The sequence below is a fragment of the Poecile atricapillus genome, chromosome 22, assembly GCF_030490865.1.
Source record: "Poecile atricapillus isolate bPoeAtr1 chromosome 22, bPoeAtr1.hap1, whole genome shotgun sequence".
Lineage (NCBI taxonomy): Eukaryota > Metazoa > Chordata > Aves > Passeriformes > Paridae > Poecile > Poecile atricapillus.
This window is the reverse complement of record NC_081270.1, coordinates 3,185,645-3,194,131: the sequence shown is the minus strand read 5'-3', so window position 1 is coordinate 3,194,131 and position 8,487 is coordinate 3,185,645.

The following is an 8,487-nucleotide window of genomic DNA, read 5'->3' as shown; positions in this document are numbered from 1 at the left end:
GCCGCGGGACCGGTGGGCGTGACCCCGCCTCGGCCAGCGCCCCGGCGGTGTAAGCCTGTGCCTTGCCAAAGGGCCGTCGGGGGCACCACAGACCCGGGGGGTGTAGCCCCACCTTGGCCCGCGCCCCGGCGGTGTAGGCCCGGGGCAGGGTTGGATCCCTGCCGCCAGGCTGTCAGGGGCACCGCGGACCCCGGGGGTGTAACCCCTCCTCGGCCCGCGCCCCAGCGGTGGAAGCCCGGGGCGGGGTCACCGCCTCCGCGTGCCCTCCCGGCACAGACCGAGGGGGGGGTGCGTGAACGGGGGGCGGCGCCGGCCCTGGGGGATGCCTCAGGGTCCGTCCCATGTTTGTGCTGCGGTGGGGCCGTGCCCTGCCCCGCGGTGGGGGACGGCCCGGGCCCGGGCCCGGGCCCCGTGCCGGATTCGTGGGGCGTGGGGACGAGTGCTGCGGACGCCGGGCCGGGTTGTGCCGGCCCCATGCTGCCGGATTCCCGTCCTGTGAGCCCGGGTTGCTCCCTAGCAGCAGAGCAGGACGGTGCCTCTACCAGCGCCCTGGTTCCCCCCCGTGCTGGGAGCGGGCTCTGCCAAGCTGCCTTCAACTCCCCCCGCCTCAGGTTCCCGGGCATCGCCCGAGCCTGCGGCTGGAGCCAGCCCTCTCCCGTCGCCTCCTGTGGCTGTGGCAGACCAAGGTCCTGAGCTGTTTACCACTAGCTCCAGTGGTGCTGCTGCGGGGGAGAAGGCGGTGGCCTTGACAGGCCAGGGGTCCCAGGCTGCTGGAGCCTCTTCGGCTGGCCTGTGGACTTTGTCCTCCTGTAAAATGACTGTGCAGCTGAGCATATCAGGCATTCCATGTGCTTCCGAATGCTTTGGTCCAGTGGCTGAGGCCGTGAGTGCTCTTCTTGTGGCATGGTTGAATTCCACTGCTCAGGGCATCATTGTTCACCTAGGGGGCGTTGATTCGGATTTCCTGGGGTGCATTTCTGCCATGGGTTTCACACTCACCCCTCCTGTTCCTATCCCTGTGGGACCCAGATTTGCTCACCTAGTGCCTTTTGAGTTTTATGTTTGCAGCGCTGAGAACCAGCTGCGGGGAGATGGTGGCTTCGGGTTCCCTGGACCTCCCTGGGTCACTGGACTGCTGTTCTGACAGCCAGGGATCATCCTGAACGGGTCTACACCCTGTCCATCCTTGGTGAGATGCTGTCAGAGACTAGCTTCCATGGGTTCTAGACACTGGCATGGACATCACGATTGTCTGGTTTGCTGATGGACCCTTGGACCCGATGCTGAGACATTCAACACTAAGAAGAACTTGAGACTGACTCTTTGTTCAGCAGATTCTGTTTTCCTTTCTCATGATAGACTAGTCACCCTCTGTGACTGATGCAAGAACAGTTGGATCACAGTGATCTGGAGTTTCAACCAGTCTCTGGGACATTCCTGTTTTCTGTATCAAGAAGAAGTCTGGGAAATGGAGGTTGCTACAACACCTCCAGAAAGTTACTGCTATGATGGAAAGCATGGGGATGTTGCAGGCTAGCATGCCTTCACCTGCCATGCTTCCTGCTGATTTGCTAGTCCTCATTGTGGATCTGAAGGATTGTTCTTTGCAATTCCTTTGCATCCTGATGACAGACCGAAATTTGTCTTTCTGGTGCCAGCTATCAATAATGCTGAGCCCACACAGAGATATCAATGGAGGTTTTGCCATAAGGCTTGTGAAAATTTGTCGGCATTTGCCGATGATATGGGGCTCTAGCCCTCTCTGGAGTTTGCAAGCAGTTTCCTGCTGCTCATCTCTACAACCTCCCTGAAATTATTTGAGGGTCAAAAATAATTTTTGGGACAAACAGTCCCGCATTTGGAGGTGCAATTATTTTTTTTGCATTCAGTGCAGACACTGCATGAATGGTGTCCAAATATTAATGGACTTTTACATGGTTGTGTCCCTATATGGGACTAACCATGACAGAACTGTCTCCCTTGTTTGGTCTATTAAAGGGGGACTCTGATTTTAAAGTCACCTCTGACACTTACCCCACAGGCACAGTAGATGCTGGAGGAGGTTCTGCGAGCAGTTTCTGCTCCTCAAGTTTATTATATTAATCTTTCCATTGATGTCGCTGTTTTGTTTTTTGGTTTTTTTTAGAGAGTCATGAGGCTGGATCAGCCCAATTGATAGAATTACAGGCTGCTGTCATAGCATTTCATAGGTTTTCCCAGGCACCTTTCAATTTGGCCATGGATTTTGCTTCTGTGACCAAATTGGGAGCCATCCACAAGCAGGTGTTGATGTTTGACATTTGTTTCATTTATTTTGAGTTTTGTTGTTTTTGTGGTTTTTTTTTTTTTAAAAAGAAAAGGATTTTTTGTAATAACGAAAGGGTGAGATATCACCCTGAAATTACAGCCTTCTGATTGTATAGAGTATTGTATTTTTCTATTATTTATTTTTTGATTGTTTATAATGTTGCTAGTTTCTTTGTTCATTTTTCTTTTTTTCTTTTCTTTTTATTGAACAAAAAAGGGTGAGATGTCGCCCTGAAAACTCAGCTTCTGAGCTTGCTGACATTGTTTTCTAAGGACTTTCCCAGGACAGTAACTGTAAACATAGATATGTGTACATTCCTTCTGTTATATGTCCTGTGATGGGCATCTCTCATGGCCAGTGCAGTGAGAAAGTGTTATCCTGACCATCCAATCCCTGGCCATGATCAGAAGCTTATAAATCCTGGGAGGAAAAATAAACGCTCTCTTTCTTTTCACCACACCTCGACCTGTGTCCGTGTGATCTATTCATCTTCAGTGGCAACACCTTTGGCTAATAAATCCATCTGGAGCTTCAGCTGGGTTCACACACATTTGAGAATTGCAGGAGCCCTTTTTTTGTACCTCTGCTGTTATCCCATAAAAAGCCAAATATCCAACTCAATAAAAGAATGATCATTTCAGATTTTAAATATTCTTATTCTCCAGGACTTTATTGTGGTAGTTTTAAAGCGCTAGCTAAAAAAATCAACAGAAAACTTACTTATTTCTTGCTGTGAGATAGGGATTAGGAGAAGGGCAAAACAGGCTTAAAACTTAAAAGGAATAAAGAAAGTTTATTAACAAAACTACAAGAATAATAAACCAGAATAAAATCTCCAGAAACCCTTCTTCCCCACCACCCAACCATTCCCTTGTCTAACTGACAACATAGAGACAAAACCTGGTGGTTAAAACAGTACTAACTATACAATAATCTTTTCATCAGTCTTTGTAAAGACAGGAGTCTTCTTTTGTCATTCCATGGAGACTTCTCCACAAGAAAAGAGTTTTCTCGTGGATTTTCATTCTCCTGATGCCAGCCGCCTGGAAAACTGCCATCAGGCCCTCCTCTCATTTCACACCACTCTGAGGCGTGTTCATGGGCCATGAACTCAAGGGGTGTCATTTTAAGGATGAGTTATTCAAAGACTCTGATCATCTCTGGGAACAGAGGTTTTATCTTTTTTTGCTGGGGGCCAAGTGTCTCCATCAACTCTCACTTCTCTTTCTCTGTTCCAGCATCTCACATCTCATGGGATCACAATTACTTCACCATCTGTTCAGCTTCATCAGTGGATTACCTTTGCTCAGACCTACACTTTGAAATACTTCATTCCCCACAAAACACTCTTTTATGAATTAAAGGAGTTTTTCAGAACATTATTGTCTATCTCCATAGGCTTAACAAAAGAATATTTCAGCTTATTAAAGCATCTCCTCATTCTCTTCCCATCTGAAGCTTGATTCCTTCCTTCAATAACTTTGATAGTTTATGTTGTCTCTCTGCATGTTGATCACTCTCTTCCTCTCTCTGGAAAAAGGATTAAATCTGCAGGTCTCATCTAGTGAAAGATGAGTAAAAGATGTGTAGTGAAAGAGTTAAAATATGGCTCAAACCGCAGCTAGGTTTTCATGGTGTCGGATTTCAGCTCGGCAGCGCCTAGGGCCAGGGCCCCCCTGGGAAAGGCTTCAGCCCCCCGCCGCCCGCCGCTGGAACAGGACCCGGAGGCCCCCCGGGAAGGCCGAAGCAGAGCCCGGCCCCAGCCCGGGAAGAAAACCCCTCAGGATCCACGACCTGACAACCGCTGCAGGCTGAGCTCAGCCCCTGCCAGCCCGCGTGGCCTGGGGGCGGGGAGCCAGCTGGAGTTCTGTTACCTTTCAAAGCCGGAAACAAAGAGAGACAGAACTTTCCGGGTTTAGGTTTAAAAGGTAGTAGTCACAAAAGGGATCTTACTTTTTAGTGGTCTAAAACTGCTGGCAATTCTCAGAAATGGCCAGCTATTGGCCAGGTCTCAAGCAGAGAAAAAAACTCCCAGCAGTCTCTCTCAAAGGCTTCGCTTCCATGTTTTCTACTCTTTTTTTCCTTTTTCTTAAATGCCAAACCATCACACTTAGGCACTCTGAGATTGGAAGAACGTTGCCTGATGGCTAAACAGGATTTGGTACCACATAAAACCAGTGAGGTTTGTTACTGAGATATTTTATTTCCCATACCTGGACTTTTGACTGCACTTTGACCATTGTCTGATTATTTCCATCTCAGCTGTGACTCTAAAGCCTTCCAATAATATGGAACAATTCACACTAAATTTCACTGGCAGCTCTGGGCTTTGAGATGAATTTTACATATATCTTGGAACAGAACCGTCCTACAATATACAATCCTATACTTTCTTCTCCCATCAGGAGTTGAAACCAGTATTCCTGACCATGACCTCTCCTGTCCTGGTTGGCTCTGCTGTCAGTTAATGTCATTAAAATGGTGGCTGTAAACTGCGTGTTCATTATGACATCAGACTGAGCTGTGCAGTTGCATGTTGAGTTTTAACATTGCTGGAAACTTAATTGGCTCATACCAAAACTTCTGTGGTATTTGGCTTTGCAGCCTTAAGAACCTTTAAACTTTTATGCAGAGGGAATATCTTGTGAAATACAGACTGGATTTAAATAACCAAAGCTTTTTGGAATGGCATTTGGTACACTATTTCACTTTTCACCATCTTTTAAAAGCAAAATAATGTGTGATTTGTATGTGACAAAGCAGTTATTCATTCTTGCCATGTAATTTAATGCGATGTTCTGTATGAACGGAAGGGCTTTACATAATAGTATCCCACAGTAACAAACCTTGGGCAAGAAATGTTTGATTCTTCTCCCTTTCCCCTTTAGCGCAGTGCCACATAATCCTTGGTTGTTGTGTGGTCTCCTATTCAACTTTTCACACAAATGTTGGAAGGGTATTTATAAAAAGTCTTGAGGACCACCCACTTTGCTATTGAAAATTGGCTGAAATAATCCCTTCTTTATAGTTTAGTTGTGGTGTTGTTGAAGTTTAAGTTCCATGTGTATTTCTGTTAAAGGGGCAGGGGAGAAATGATGTGTTGGATGGATAGGATGCTGTGGTCAGTTGTGGTGGTGACACCTGTGACGGGCTCAGTGCCTGGGACATCCCTTCGTTGTGCTCCCCAGTTACAGACAGGACTCTGACGTAATGCCTTGGCTGTTCCTCCTTTGGTGGATATGATCTGACTGCAGTGTTTGGCATCCTCTGAGTGCTCACCTCTCCCAGAACACAAGATTCTCCATCCTGAGGGGAGAGAGTTTCATTCCAGTTAAATGCAGAAGTACAGTGAGGTGTCCAATGTTCTTCTAATGAATTTTTCTTCTTGCAATGAGGGAGAGGTTTTGTGTTTAATACTGTGGATTTTCAATTTTAAAGTGAAAGTATTTTGGAATCAAGAAGTTGGAAAAATAGGAAAAACACAAGCTCTGAGTGTGCATGCATGACTTGTGTGTTTGTCAGAGAATAATTCCAGTTAGTGTAAAACACACATTATACACTGGAAACAGTCAAGAGTTGCTCAGCAGGTTGTAATTTGTCAAGCATAAAACACAAATTAACCCCATCCTAATGCAGAGATATGGAATCCATGGCTTCATAGAAAGCTTATCTAATCCAATTGACTTCTGGGGGGGTTCTGTTTGCACAGCACACACAGCTCCTCCAACCGGAGCACAGCTGGGCAAGAGACGCTCAGAAGTACATCTTGGATTGCCTCACTCAGATGTGAATGTATCACCTCAAAGAAAATGATCCCAAAACCTGGGAATCCAGCAAATATGGATGTACTCTCAGTGTCAGGCAAGCAAAACACATGGAATGGAACTCAGAAGAACCAATCTGTACAGCAGCCCATTCAGACAATATTTGCATGTCAGAATCTACTGTGGGATGTTAACACTCTTAATATAAAATATTTAATAAAAAAACCAGAGGAATACAGTTCACCTGATTGATTCATTTCTACTTTTAATACTAGACATGCTTACAATTCTAGGTCATATGTTCTGAACCCAGAATGAAAATGTTTCTTTTTAGAAACATTTCCTCTAAAGGAATATGTTTTTGTAGATTTGAAAAGTCTCACAGTAAAGTGCTTCTTTAATCCAGCCAAAGTTGATAGTAATCAAAATTCATAGCAATGTTTAAACCCTGTGGAATGTTGGGATGGTCTGTTCCATGATTAGTTAGCAGATGTTAACTTTAACAGGCCCTTTTTTCTGGCACTGTAAGCTGAACAATAAGGAATTGAATAGGTCTTGAGGAAATCACTACACAATCACGGGAGTATTCTCTTCAGATTACTATAAGGATATATTTGAAGAGAGAAAATTTGTTCCACTCCTGCTCATTGGGTACTTAGAAGACTTAATTTTCCCTTTTCTCAGCAGTGTGATCATTTACATTCTGCATTAAGAGAGCATGATATTCCTGTTTATTGCAAAAACTTTATTTTTTTAGTCTTTAAAATGCATTTTTGTGGAAGTTGGGGTTATTCACAGAACTTCAGTTTAAACATCTAGATAATTATTTCAGGCAGAGAGATAGCTTGGCTTTTGTGAGGAAGCTGCCTTTAAGGGAGTGAATGTGTCTTCTTTCCATCCCTCCAGGAAGACAGGTTCACTTTACCATTGCACAGCAGGGAGGATGTGAGGGGAAGAAAGAGCAAGAAACAGCCCTGAGGTGAGGGGAAGTAGGGTCACCAGGTGTCAAAGCAGATCTTCCTTCTGCAGCCTGTGGAAGGTTTGGAAGAAGCTATGGTGGAACAGGTGTTTGTGTGCTGCCCATGAAGAGGGACCAGAGCGGAACAGATTCACACCATAGAGCCCCCACACCAGAGCAGGTGTTGTGAAGGAAATGCAGCCCAGGGAAAGCCCACACAGGAGCAGTTTCTCCTTATGGGAGCTGTGGCTTGTGGAGGAGCTCTGCTGGAGCAGGGAACATGTGAGGAGGAGCGAGCACCAGAGAGGGAATGTCTTGGGCTGGCCACAACCTCCCATTCCTCATCCCTTGCACCACTCTGTGGGGAAGGGATGAAGGAATGAGGCTGAGGCTGAGAACAAAGGCCCTGACTTGGGCAGGAAGACTGTCCAAGCATAATTTAATTTGTAATAAATTACTTCCCTGAGCCTGTCTTGCCCATGGTGGCAATCAGTAAATGTTCTCCCTTTCTTCATCTTGACCATGAGCCTTTTCATCTCATTTTCCTTCCTGCTGTTGAGAAGAGGGAATAAGAACACAGCTGGGTGGACACCTGGAAGTCAGCCTTGGGCAACCCACCACAAAGGCTATGAAGGATATAACAAATAAAGCTTCAGTGGGTCATTCCATTCAATGAATTCAGATTTGGTTGAGATTTTCTTCACCTGAGTCATAATTTTTAACCTTCTTAATTCATCATCATCAGCCACTGACCTTTCTCTGTTTAATGCTGTTGGCCAAAATAGAGAGTTCTGTTGTCTTTTTGAGTAAAAAGTACAGTAAAAGTGTTTTATACTCTGGCTTAAAAAACTTTACCTGAACTTGTAACATGCCACAGTAACAGTAAGAGATAGTTACTATACAGTTTTAACTGATTATTTATTTGCTTTTTTTCTGATCAGCTGTGAATGGTCATGGTCTGGAAATCTGGGGTGGCAACCACCAAATTACAGTGAGTTCTGCTACCAACTTTAAGTTATTTGGAAGAAACAAAGGAAAACAGGTAAATCCTGTATACAAGGTGTGGGGAAGAGCCAATTTCTTTATGTGTTTTCCATGATTAATGTATAAATGCAGTATTCTAATACCAGGTAGTTAATTTGCCAACTTCATAAATTACAGCAACTGTACAAGTATTACACAACAAAAATGGTAGAAAATACCTTTTTTAGATGCTGAGATGTTTTTGTGATTGTCAAATGTTCAAAAAGTTTGAAGATTGTCAAGTTCAAAAATGAACTTTTATAGTTCGATTTTCAGCTTTTAAAGAGTTCAGGTTTTTCACTGCCGTCTCAAGCCCCCGCTGGTGGTTTCCAGCTCAAGGAAGGATTCTCTAGTTGAGGAATTACAGCAAGTTCTGTTTTGAATAATTAGGACCATAAAAATCATTTTTCTAAACACTGATTTGTGGTCCTAAA